The 13,841-nt window shown below is 33.0% G+C and overlaps 1 long non-coding RNA gene across 1 annotated transcript; it reads right to left on the bottom strand.

Moving 5' to 3' along the window:
• Positions 1-553: 553 nt before the first annotated feature.
• Positions 554-1,644, bottom strand: LOC124461139. Its single transcript, XR_006954947.1, has 4 exons — positions 1,626-1,644; positions 1,434-1,444; positions 1,327-1,369; positions 554-567 (listed from the first exon to the last, which is right to left on the bottom strand). It is a non-coding gene; the product is annotated as an uncharacterized LOC124461139 (long non-coding RNA).
• Positions 1,645-13,841: the final 12,197 nt, after the last annotated feature.

Here is a 13,841-nt window from a genome sequence, read left to right as displayed (position 1 = left end):
AAGTTGTCGTTGCCTTTAATAGGCATTAGTTTCCATCAAATAAACTTAAATTGTATATATGTACATATATGCAGTTAAACCAAATGATATACAAAAGAAAAAGTTTCACTCACTTTTGCAATTGTCAAGTGGACCATCATCTAAATTTCCAATATAAAAATCAATTAGAAGCTGTGGTGCATATTTTTTCATATCAGGTTGGGTCACAACTTCCTCGATTTCGCCAAATTGAACATGAAATACCAATTGTCGATTACGTGGAAAACCACATATAATCCTATCCGCCTTAAGGTTGCGAGTAAATCCATTTTATCGACTATTGGACCAAATACGTCAAAATTCTTTTCTACAAAACATATTTATATTGGATTATTTTGTGTACAACAAATTTATTTTAAGATTAAGAAACATTTACCCCAAGCACTGCGAGCCGTTGAAGAAATCTGAAAAAACAATTTAAAGAATTTGAAGTTTTTTAATTGGACCATTTTAGTTACATACATTTTTTTCTTGTGGTGTCAAGTTTGGAGTTGATTCAGACGTTTGTGGTGGTTTGGGGAACTAAATCTGCTAAAATAAATAAAGGAATAAATACATTTATTTAAGGGATTACGCCACCCCTGAGGTCCAAAAAACAGGTGAAAAAATGAATTATTGCTGTGCGGCCAGTATACAATTTAGTTTTAAAAAATTTTTTTTAAAACAAAATGGCAGAGATATGGGCCGGCAAGTGCCACCATGATTTCTAAATCCTTGCAGGTGGGGTGTCAAATTTCTCGGCTAAACATCACCCGAAAAATCCAAAAAAAAATCTTGTTATTCAGGAAGGCTATGGCTATCCGCCCACGTAGGATTTTTTTTTTTTAATTTTTTTTGGCAAAATGGCGACTGTTTGAACAGAAAACGCTTTTTTCGGAGAACATTTTTGGCTAAAAAAATTCATAACTTCCAAACAGGACCTTAAATCAAAAAATCTTACGTGGGCGGATACCCAACACTTTAAAGAATATGTGGTAAAAATTTAAGCCAAATTGGTCCAGTAGATTCGGAGATATTTGACACCCCGGGTCAAAAAAAGTAGTTTCGAGAAAAACGCAAAAGAAAATAATGTACCGCGTCGGGGCCGACTCGGCCGCGCTCACTTCTAAACGCTGTAACTTCGGAACTAAATCGAATACCGATATGATGTAAAGTGTAAAAGATTCTTAAAACTATAGAGAATTTTTAGAGCCAAAAAAAAATGGTTTTTTTTTTTCAAAAAAATGTTTTGTTTTTTTTCAGGGGTGGCGTAACCCCTTAAGACACCTCAAGGTAAGTTTTACTTACCGGCAGCTTTTCCATTCTGAAGTGTCCCAGTTGGACGTCTTTGCTGTAAGAAGTTAATGTATGAATTTTAAATGTGGCTAAATACTTACATACATATTTTAGATTACCTTGGGTTGAGCTGTAAAAAAAAAAAAAGAAGAAATCGCAAAACATGTGTTAAATTGCTGAGCGACGCCACGCTGTCTGCCACGCCAGACAAATACATTCACATACATACATACATATGTATACATACATATACTGTATACACATATGTATTCACTTAAATGTTAAAAAAGTTTATTAAATAAAGGACATACCACCTGTTTTATTCATTTCAATTAGGAAATATATACAAATTAGTTATTATATACTGTAAATTTATAAAAACAAAAATTAAACTTGTAAAAAAAAAAACTTATTTAATTCCTTAAACATGTGCAAAGTGCAAGTCTGAAGTGTAAGTGCTGCCCATCAGTGGCAGCTTATGAGAAATTATGGGCAACGCTGAAAATTTGCGGTACGGCAACCCCCGGTAAATAAAGAAGCGTCATTAGCGCTATTAGAGCGGAGAAGAAGATTATAAAATTGTTCTAATAGTTTGCTTAAATATCAGATTTTGGGTTTAGGTCACATATATAAATTTATTTGTTTTTTCTTTAATATTAAGCGATAATTCGGGTATATCAACTTTAATGAGCTGAAACGATCCAACATAAAAATAATACGATTCTTGAGGTTATTCTTCAAGTCTCCAAGTAAATAGTGAAAGGTGAGTGGAAATGGACAACTACTAAAAAGGTAAGCACATACATAATTACATATATTCAAAATGAAAATTATAGAAGGAATTTTTTAAGGTTGGGGAAAAAAGTGTTTGGAAAATGACAATAGTACCAATATGACTAAAAACATTTGAAAAGTTACTAACTATATTTCAAGAAGCAAATATCTGAATTACAGCCAATTCGATCAAAGCATTTGAAAAATGAGAGAAAGGAGACATTTTTACTCCCTTTAAACAAATTATAAAAACCAAAAAAATAAAAAACCAAAATAACATATTTCATTTTAGTAGTTGGCTGTCATAATTTTGTCGTCTCAGCTTCTTACGCTGATCAGGAATATATAATTAAATATCCAATTTTCCCAATAAGGAAAAAAAAGATATTTTTTGTGAGTTAAAAGCAACGTACTTTATTATTTGAATGAAAACTTAGAACTGATTACAAAAATGTCTTATGGTTATATTTATAAGCTAAATTTGGGAGCCCTTTGGTGGCGTGATTGATATTTCGATGATTTGATTGGTCCGATTTTAATTGCTGAGTTAGCGTTCTCACGCTTTTGGTTGTTAGGGGGACAATTATTATTTCAAGTGTTCAATTGTTTATGTTCATTTTATGGATTAGCGTTCATACGCTTTGGGTTTGAGGGGGACAATTGTTTATAAAAACGGATGTTTACTTTAACGTTATGAATTTATATTGATAAATGACTCCCCCATCCTAAAGAAAATAGCCTGTCCTCAGGCGGATACATTGGGATATAGCGAGGGGTTTTTCTCAGCTGTAAATATTGGAGTATCAATTTTGTTTATAATTTGGGACTCGATTTTTTCAACAATTGGGGTTTCGATTATGTCTGTGGGACCACGATTGTTATTTGATCGAAAATGCTTAATTATTAATTTTTGTGGCATTGCCTTAAACTTATAGATTAAGTATGTAATCAAACTTATTATAGTAAGTATAAAAGTGGTTAATGTAATAGTTTGAAATGCAGTATAATATTTCGTATGTTTGTTAATTATCTCTTTTGTTTGGATAAAGGAAATAGGTTCTAGCCTGGTGATATTGTTTGTTACATAAATGCTTTGGCTATAGTCAAGCAAAGAATTTATTATTGATATTTCGTTTAGTTGTAAGGCACAATCGTAAATTTTTATTATGTTATTGTTTACGCAATTTTGATTAAGTTTAGTTTTTGGTAGATTCCATGTTACAATTATGTTTGGTTCAATGTAATTAGTTTGAAAATTCTTATATGTCTTAGTGTATTTACAAGTGGTTGGGATTTGATTTAAAATGCCTATTATACATTCGTTAGTTTCTATTTGTTTTGTGTTTTTATTGAACAAAGTGTTGTTATTAAAATAGTATTTATCGTATGAATTTTCAGTCAAAATATTTTTATTCTCGTCTGGATAAGGAAGTATCTCAAAGATAGGGGTTTTTATTATTTCTTGGGGAATGTTTGAAATGATAAATATCTCGTTTGAACTTGGTTTAAGCCAGGTGGAAGTTTTTGTATTCAATAGTAATTAATTAATTGTCGTATTTGCTTTTATTAACTTTCTTTTTCTTCTTGAATTTTGATTTGTAGTGTGTAACTTTTTGTCCTCTATTTCTTTCTTCAAAATGTTTCTCGTCTAACTGATTTATTTCTCCTGTCTTTTTGAATGGGTTTGTCGTTTTTGACTTTACTAATGGTGCTTGTTTAAATCTAGTGTCGATTTCGAAGTCGTGTCTATCTTCATTTAAATTGTTTATTTGATGTATTTTTTTTGTTTGGGTATTATAGTTGGGGGATCCTGCATAGATAAAATGTCCGCTGGTGTTCGGTTAGTTGTTTTATGTCTCGTCTTATGGTTGTATACGTAGAGAATTTTTTCAGATTTAAGTAATTTATCTTCGATGTCATTTTCACTATTTATAATTCTGAGTTTTTCATTTACTGTTTTATGGAATCTTTCTACATCTGAGATGCCGTTTTTACTTGATGTGATTTCTAACTTTACATTTTCTTCTTGTAGCCAATTTTTTAGTGCTATACACAGAAATGCTGAATCTTTGCCTGATTTTATTTCTATTGGTTTGCCCATTTCAGTGAATACTTTCATAATTGCTCTCTTGGCTTCTAACCAATCTCTAGACTTTACTTCTACAAGTGTTGCAAATTTCGAGTAAATGTCAATGCATGAAAAGAATTGTAAATTGTCGATCATGTAAAAGTCCATGACGTATTTTTCTCTGATATTAAAAAGTTCTGGTGTTATTTCAAAAGTTAGTTTTGTATACCTATTTTCTGTCTTTGCGATATTGCATACTGAGCATTCATTAATAATGTTTTGAATTAGGTTTTGAAAATCGGGAAAATAATATTTTTCTTTAAACAAATTAATCGTTTTTCCAATTCCTGGATGTAATAATTCTTTATGTTGTTTTAGGATTATTTCTTTAAATTGTGCAAACGTTTGAAGGTCCTCTAACTTAATGCTAGATTTCGAGGTTTTTGTATTTGCGTTTGGTTGTATTATTCGATAAAAGCTTGTTGAAATATGGGAAAATCTTGTTCATTATGAAAATATAGTACAGTGTTCTTACTGCAAAGATATCTTATGATTATATCCCTTGCGTAAGCATTGGTCATTTCTTTGCATGTTATTTTTATGTTTGTTTTGTAAAAGTAAGTTGTTGTTTCTGCTTTGTCTTCTGAACCTCTAATGAATTCTATTTGTCTGTTGTAATAATTAATGGGTCTTTCTACTATTGGAATGTAGTTTTCATTATCCTCGTGAGCACTATGTATTGTAGCTGCTGTGCTTTCTGTTGATCCTAAAAAGTTTTCATCTATTTTAACTCTGGAAAGGGCATCTGCTACATGATTTTCTTTGCCAGGTAAATATTTAATTTTGTAATCAAACTCATTTAGTCTTACTTTCCATCTTTGAAGTTTCATATTTGGTTCTTTTATATTGTTGAGCCATACTAAAGGCTTATGGTCGCTTAGAATCTCGAACTTTCTACCGAAAAGGTATGGCCTAAAATATTTGGTTGCCCATACAATAGATAGTAATTCCTTTTCTATGGCTGAATAATTAAGTTCGTGTTCGTTAAGTGTTCTACTACCATAAGAAATAGGTCTATGGTCCTGTGAGAGGAACTCACCTAAAGCTATGTTGCGAGCATCTGTGGTTAGGAAAAATGGTTTTTTGAAATCGGGATATGCAAGTATAGGATCATTCATAAGGAGATATTTTAATTTTTCGAAGGATGAAATATAATTTGGGTCGTTTATATTTATTTTAGCTCCTTTCTTTAATCCTAGAATTAAAGGTTTTGCAATATGTGCAAAGTTGGGTATAAATTTCCTGAAGAATCCGCATAATCCTAAGAATGATTTAATTTCTTTTGGAGTTTTGGGTATCGGAAATTTTTGAATTGCTTTGACTTTATCTGGGTTAGGCTTTATACCTTCTGTTGTTATTATATGACCAAGGAATGCTGTTTCCTTTTTCATAAATTCGCATTTGTCGAGTTGGAGTTTAAGATTAGCTTCTCTTAGTTTGTTAAATACCTTTCTGAGTGATAGTATGTGTTCCTCCAATGAAGTGGAGTACACAATGATGTCATCCAGATAAACAAGGCAATCCTTATAAATAGGGTCTTCCAAAAGATTATTCATGCATCTTTGGAATGTTGCCGGGGCATTTTTAAGACCAAATGGCATACGTGTGTATTCGTAATGGCCTTGTTTAGTTGAGAAAGCTGTTTTTGCAATAGATTCAGGATCCATTTGAATTTGATGAAATCCCTTAGCTAAATCAATGGTGATAAAGTATTGGCATTTTCCCAGTTTGTCGAGAATTTCGTCCATGACTGGAATTGGAAATTTGTCATCTATTGTGACTTCATTTAGATTTCGATAGTCAATGACTAAACTGAATTTTTGTTTCTTAGAAGCATCTCCTTTTTTTGGAACGATCCAAATGGGTGAACAGTAGGGGGAATTCGATTTTCGAATGATACCCTGTTCAATCATTTCATTTATTTGTTTGTTGACTTGCATATCAAATGTTTGGGTATATTTGTATGGTCGTTTATAGATTGGGTCCTCATGTTTTGTATGAATAGAGTGCTTTATTGTACTCGTGAAAGTCAAATTTTCACTTTCGCGGTACTGAATGTCACTGAATTCGTACAAGACCTTTTTTAGTTTTTGAGTTTCCTCGTTGTTTAAATGGTCGAGTCTATACTCATTGCTTTCTATTATTTCGTTTTCAATCGCAAAATTTGTTTCCGGGTCCCTTTCTGTGGGTGGGTCCAAAACTTCTATGTTTTGTTCTTCTTCTATTTCTTCAACATCTCTAAAATAAAATGTATAGTTTCCTAATTTTGCGTATTCTTCTTCATAATTTATTTGTGCTTTGCAGGCTTTTAGGAAAGTTCTGCCTATCAACATGTCGTATTTATTTGAAAATTTATGGATATAAAATTTTTGTTCTGTCGGACAAAGTTTGCTGGGTGCAAGGAAAATAATTTCTTTTAGTTCTACTGCTCCTTCAATCATGTGAATTTTGGAATCTCCTAAATAGGTTTTGAAATTAAAAAAGTTTTCGGACATTATATTAATTGAAGAGCCTGAGTCGACTACACATCTCAAAGGTTTATTGTTCATCATTATTCTGATGAAGGACTTGTCTCTATCTCTTCTTCCGATTGATCCGAGGCATTCTGATGAAAATTTTCGGATGTGTCCATTTTGCTAATTCCACTATTACTTTCTCTTTGCCTTTTTGTAGGCTGGTTTGCTACATTATTCTTTGAATAGTTGTTTTGCTGTTGACTATTCATTGGATTTTGAGCCCTGTCAATATTTAATTTTTGTTGAAATTCTTGGAATAGTTTTTGGTTTTGTATTGTATCTGATTGTTTTGTTTGAGACGGAGTTGTACTATTGGGTACAAAAGTTTTTCCACCTTTTTGATTCTGATTTTGGCTTTGATTTGATTTTGCTTTTTTTTTTTTTGATATTAAGTTACTTCTGAACAGAAGATTTCTTTGGCCTCCCTGTGTATAACAGGTTAACGCCACAGCGTATTCGTGATGATGAGTTTCGTATTTTGGTTTTTGTTATAAATAAATTAGCTATTTAATTCAATTTATTTATTTGTGGATTAGATTGTTAGACTTCTATGTTGGCAGCCTTAGTAAATTGTGTTATCGATTTGTAGTTGGCGATAGGCTCTTGCGCGAGTAATTGATATATATCGTTATACTTTGTTAGTGTTGGGAAGTTCATTCGGGTGTTTGTGTATTTTGAACAATTTAAAATAATATGTGAGATATCTTCTGTAATGTTACAGGTGTCGCATAAGTTGTTGTCAACGACTTTCATTTTAAATAGAGTGTTTTTGTCAAATGCTGTTTAGTTGTTTTATCTCCAGTCTATGGAATTGGTTTTTTCCCTGGAACCATGGTTGTGATGACACATAAGGATATAGAAGGCAGTATCCTTTGTTTCGATCTATACAAAATTCATTGTACGCTCTTTCCCATTCTAGTTTTATTTTGTTGTATATATGAATGATAGCATCGTTGATTGTCCAGCTTATGTGCGTGAACACTCCATCGTGTCTGGCATTTTTGGCTGCGGTATCAGCTAAATCGTTTTCTTTTATGTTTGAGTGACTAGGTTTGTGGTGTATTTCGACTCACAAGGGGAACTTCAGGTATGCGAATCACCGATTTGGATGAATTTTTGATATGTTGTAGAATACCCCGTCATTTGAAGCTGTGTGAAATATTTCGGCGCACTATTCTATATTTTCCTAATAAATCGGCTTTAAAGTTATAGCTTTGGTGACTTATAAGTAAAACGCCGAGTGGTCAACAAGCAGCTCGACGGTGTAAGGGGTAGAGGTCCTGCCTAAAATCGACGGAACTCTGGTTCAACCCCCGCCCGAAACTAGTTAGTTTTGGGTTTTAATTTTTTTTTTTTGCTTTTTTATTAATTATTTTTGTTTAATAGCGAAATAGGTCTTTTATCCACTTCCACTTGTCATCTCTGATATTGAAGGGAATGCTCAAGTATGCATGGTTCGCTTCAGATTAGAAAGTGGTTTTCCAAAATTTTTATTTCGTTTGTTTCCTTAAAATTGGTTTAAAGTTGGTATGTTTTTGCACAAAAGCATTATTTAAACATGTTCATAGTCTTGAGAAAATATACATACGGGTATCATGTTTTTATGATTTATATCACAACAAAAAATGTGAAGGCAGAAGTTAATTAGTCTATTTTGCGTCTATATTATATTTATGTTTTTGTAAAGGCATAAAAAATGAATCCAATCAAAAATCATCAAAAGACCTATAACGTTATTAGACAAAAATAATTATTGAAAAATCAAAAAAAAAAAAAATGAAAACCCAAAACTAACTAGTTTCGGGCGGGGGTTGAACCAGAGTACCGTCGATTTTAGGCAGGACCTCTACCCCTTACACCGTCGAGCTGCTTGTAGACCACTCGGCGTTTTACTCATAAGTCACCAAAGCTATAACTTTAAAGCCGATTTATTAGGAAAATATAGAATAGTGCGCCGAAATATTTCACACAGCTTAAAATGCCGCGGTTCTTTACAACATATCCAAAATTCATCCAAATCGGTGATTCGCATACCTGAAGTTCCCCTTGTCAGATGATATTATAACTATTTTCTATATTTTTAAGGATTCTTTGAGCAATGCAATTATTGTTCTTTGGGTTTCTAATTGTTTGGATTGCTCCAAGACTGTCTGTTAGGAACGCTACTTTGAAGAGGTGATTCGAATCAGCAAACTCCACTGCTTTTTCCAAAGCTGTGAGTTCCGCAGTCAATGATGACAGTTTTTTATTGCTGTAATAGCTTTTTGTGATGTTGGAGCCCAAGTGAAAAAAAGCACTTCCAGTAAAATCTTCAGAAACTGAACCATCTGTGTAAATCAGGTCAAAATTTTTTGAATTTAAGTTCTTAATTTTTTCTTTATACAGGGAGAGTATCATTGTTTCATTTGCATGTCTTATGTTTTTAAAGGCACCTTTGGAAAGATTGGCATCTATGAAGATTTTTATATTTTCATATTTGTTTTGTTTGACTTAGCAATTGTTTCCTTTATGTGTTGGGTCATGGAATTATTGGTGCTAATCAGTCTTCCTAAGTAGTTAATTTTATATACGTCCCTTATAGCTACGTTATTGCATATTATTTGTAGGGGTTTACGTCTTAAATTAAAATGTAAAGCAGCAGATTTGTTCGGGTTGAATGACAGGTTGATTTTATTACACATTTTACTAAATTCTGTAACTTGTCTTTCTAATATGTTTTTAGCGTCTGAAAAGTTTTTATGGTAACATACCAGGAAAAAGTCATCAGCATATTGAAATAGTATGATGTTAATTTGGTTGCTTATCTTGTGCAGCTGAGCTGTGTATAAATTGAAAAGTATTGGACTAAGGCAGCTACCCTGACTTACTCCTTTTCTTATTTTTATTTCTGTTCTTCCCATAGTCAAAACTCTTTCTTTAAGGTAGTTGTAAATGAATTGTATGTGTCTGTGATCGAAACCTAAATCTATTAGCTTGTTGCTTAGAATGGGAATATTAACAGAGTCGAAGGCTTTGCTTAGATCTAATACAGATGCACAAACGTGCATGCCCCTAGCTTTCAGATTTGCTATATTGTTTAAAACGTCATTGATGCAGTTCGATGTGAAGTGGTGTTTACGGAAGCCGTCAGATCTCGGGGGCAATATATTGTTGTTGTTTATATGGTTTTCCATCCTTGTTTTTACCAAACCTTCTAAGCATTTGAAAACTACGCTTAGTAGGCAAATAGGTCTATTGTTTGTTATTATAGCTGAGTCTAGATTCTTTTTAGGGACAGGTACTACTTTTATTTTTCTCCAACTAGCTGGTATGTCACCGTTGTCTAGAGTCTCATTTAGCAGGGATACCAAAATTTGAATTTCTGAGGGTGGTAAGGCTAGAAGCATTCTATATGAGATATTGTCTGGACCTTTTGCTGAGTCAGGGTTGCGGGAATTTAAAAAGTCAAGTAAATCGTTGTCAGTAAAGTTTGAGTTGCTAGCGGGTAGTAGCCAGGTGTTAGGTGGTTTCATTCTAATGCAGTCTGAAGTGTCAGGTACCGTCGCCATTTGTTTAAGAAATTTTTCATGATCCTCATCAGTTTTTTCGTTTTTTGTCGGTTTAAGTTTTTTATATTGTTTAAGGGCTGTAATTTTTTGGCACATTTCTTTTGCTGAATTAGTTTTTGAAATTTCGTCCATTAGCTTGTCTATATTGTTTTTTCTAACTTTATGTAAGTAGATGTTCAATGTTCTATTGCTTTTTAAATAAATTAAAGCGTCCGTGTGAAGTTTTGTTTTATAATATTTCTGTCTGCACGCGTTTCTAAGTCTAAAAAGTCTGTCACAATGTTCATCCCAAAATTTTTTTGGTTTGTATCTATTTTTTGGGTCTATTGAAATTGTATTCTGTCTAGCTATATTTTGTGAAGTTGATGTCAGGTTGTCCAGTGAAGAAATGTGCATTTTTGAGAAGGCTTGAAGTATTTTCTTGTGATTTATCTTTTTTTGATTCTGTACTTCGTATGTTTCGTCTTGTTCTAGTATAACTGGTAAATGGTTGCTGTTTGATATTTTTGCGTTTGTCACTGTCCACTTTGGGTTGAGGTTGTAGTTGTTAATTAATGTGATGTCTAAGGTAGAAAAGTACGATGCGTTGTGTGAATATGTGGGGTTGCCATTGTTAAGACAATAAAAGTTGTTGTTTATTAGTAATTGTTCTAGGTTTCCTCTGTTGTTTTGAATCGTGTTTCCCCATATTTGTGATTTGGCGTTAAGATCTCCTCCTATGATTGTTAAACCAGGGGTTTGCCCTCGTTAGAATTTCTTTGCATCGTTTCTCAAAAAGATCATCACTTAAACTTTGCGCTGCATAGACGCTAAATAAATTGATGTTATGTTTCAGGTTCATAGTGGACACTGAAATCACTTCTACTTCACTAATGCAATTTAATTGTGTGAATTTTATATATTTTTTTAGGTATATGCCTACTCCGCCATATCCATCTGCTCTGGGTGGCAAATAAAGTTGTAATTCGCTAAACTACAATTAGCATTATTTGTGACCCAGATTTCAGATATAATTGCTATATCAATGTCGTTGTTTATTAAAAATATTTCTAGTAGATGTTTATTATTGTTATGCGTTAGGCTCTGTATATTGTACTGTAGAATCTTCATATGTCTATTATAATAAGATGTTGAGTGTAAGGTACTAAGTAAGGATTAAGATTTGAATTTAATTAAGTTGGTTTATTTTTATAATATCTATTTTTGTGTTAGTTTGTGCGATTCTATCTCTTAGTGTCTCTAAAAATTTATAGTGGACTGAATTTAGTTGAATGTTTGGATTAGTTATAAATGAGGATATGTCTATAGCCAGCTGTGATAAGCCTTCTTTTGCCATTTCAAGAGCAGAGGGGCTGTCAGTAGACTGATTAGATTGGGATGTAATGGTTGGGGGTGTTGGTTTAAATGTGTTGTTTGTATGTGTGTTAACGTATTTCTCATTTAAAGTAATTTTGTGTTCATTTAGAGTCGCTTTCCAGGTACTCATTGTTTCAGAAGAGTTTCTCTCTTCATTTCGTCTGTTTTGCATGTTTCTTAATGTTTTATTATATGGGATGTGAGCGTGTAGTTGTTCTGTTGATAATTTTGTGTTGTTCTGCAGAGTTGGGGTTGTAGATGTCTTTTGCCATGTTGGAATGGGAAATTGTGTTGTATCATTAGTGTCTATCGTATTTTGTCTTTGGAAAAGAGCTGGATATCTAATTTTTACCTCATTTCTGGATAGATTCTCCATTGTCATACATTTCTGTATGGCAAAGGCTCTCTTGCGAGCGGGGCAGTCGATTGAGGTAGCTGGGTGATTTTCTTTGCAATTGATACAAATAGTTTGTGTGCAGGTTTTTTCTTTATCATGTGACAGGGAGCATTTGTTGCACTTTTGGTCTAACTGTTTGCAGTGTTGCGCAAAGTGATTAAATCTGAAGCATCTGTAGCATTGATTAAAAGGTACAAAAGGACTTACTGGAACTTTTTCTTATTTCTGTTATGTATACTATTCTCGTATAACCCTTCTCTTTGAGCTACTTGCTTCAATTTGCTGACTGTGGTTATATCGTATCTAGCTAACGTCATAAATAATCTATCGGGTAATTTTTTGTTTATTACGTCTTTTATAGTGTTATTTAACGCATTTGTATAAAGAGCGGTGTTATTTGCATCGTTTTCTAGACTTAATTTGTTTGTTATAATATAGGACTTATCTTCTAATTCTGTTACAAACTTACGAAAATTTCCTGCATAGTTGGTGTTGTAGAGGCGTCGAAGAAGTTCCTCACAGGGGGTCTGCGTTTTTAATTCATTGATGAGGAGTGTCCTTAGTTCCGGCCAGGTGTTGGCTTGTCCAATTTGTGAGAGCCGTTGTGCTTCTCCAGTGAGCTGCATCTCGATTGCACTGAACAATATGTTATGTTGCCTTATATCATGGGTTGGATATAGGTGCATAATAAAATCTATCCTCCTTATGAATGACGTCAGATTCTCTGGAGCTCCATCATAATTTGCCACCTGTCTTAACGAAGACAGTGCTTGATTGAGGTGGGCTTCGGTGAGTTCTACAGCCATTTTATTTCTTCTTTTTTTTGTTTTAGTGGTGTTTTATTTTTTTTGATTTTCTGAGTTTTAGTGATGTTTTGTTTTGTTTTTTTTCAGGGTTTTAGTGATGTGTTGTTTTGTTGATCTTCTGGGTTTTTTGTGGTGTTTTGTTTTGTTAATTTTCTGGGTTTTGGTTATGTTTTATTTGGATTTTGGTTTTTTGTTCGCACACAAGTTGGCGTTTTTGTTCCTCAATTGGATTTAATGGTTGTAACACACAGTTAATATTTTCGCGCAAAGTTGGCGTAAATATTTTTTTTTTTTTTGGTTGCAACACACAGTTGATATTTCCGCGCACAGTTGGCAGAAAATATTTTTCACTGTTGTAGACTTTTGAGCACTACCCGTAAGTTCTTGATGTCGGATCGGAATTTTATAGTGATTATTCACTAATTCTATGTAACGCACGGATAACAATTCTACGCGTCGCACGGATAGAATAACAGTTCACTACAATGATTATTCACCAATTCTATGTAACACACGGATAACAATTCTATATGTAACACGGATAGAATAACTTTTTTCCAATCCTACCGACTGCGCCAATTAAATATCCAATTTTCCCAATAAGGAAAAAAAAGATATTTTTTGTGAGTTAAAAGCAACGTACTTTATTATTTGAATGAAAACTTAGAACTGATTACAAAAATGTCTTATGGTTATATTATAAGCTAAATTTGGGAGCCCTTTGGTGGCGTGATTGATATTTCGATGATTTGATTGGTCCGATTTTAATTGCTGAGTTAGCGTTCTCACGCTTTTGGTTGTTAGGGGGACAATTATTATTTCAAGTGTTCAATTGTTTATGTTAATTTTATGGATTAGCGTACATACGCTTTGGTTTAGAGGGGGACAATTGTTTATAAAAACGGATGTTTACTTTAACGTTATGAATTTTAGGGGGCGAAATATTTATATGTTATTGGGTATTGGAGTCGGATATATGACTATATATAATATACAAAACAT

The sequence above is a fragment of the Drosophila willistoni genome, unplaced genomic scaffold, assembly GCF_018902025.1.
Source record: "Drosophila willistoni isolate 14030-0811.24 unplaced genomic scaffold, UCI_dwil_1.1 Seg209.1, whole genome shotgun sequence".
NCBI lineage: Eukaryota > Metazoa > Arthropoda > Insecta > Diptera > Drosophilidae > Drosophila > Drosophila willistoni.
This window is presented reverse-complemented; position numbering and strand designations above follow the sequence as displayed.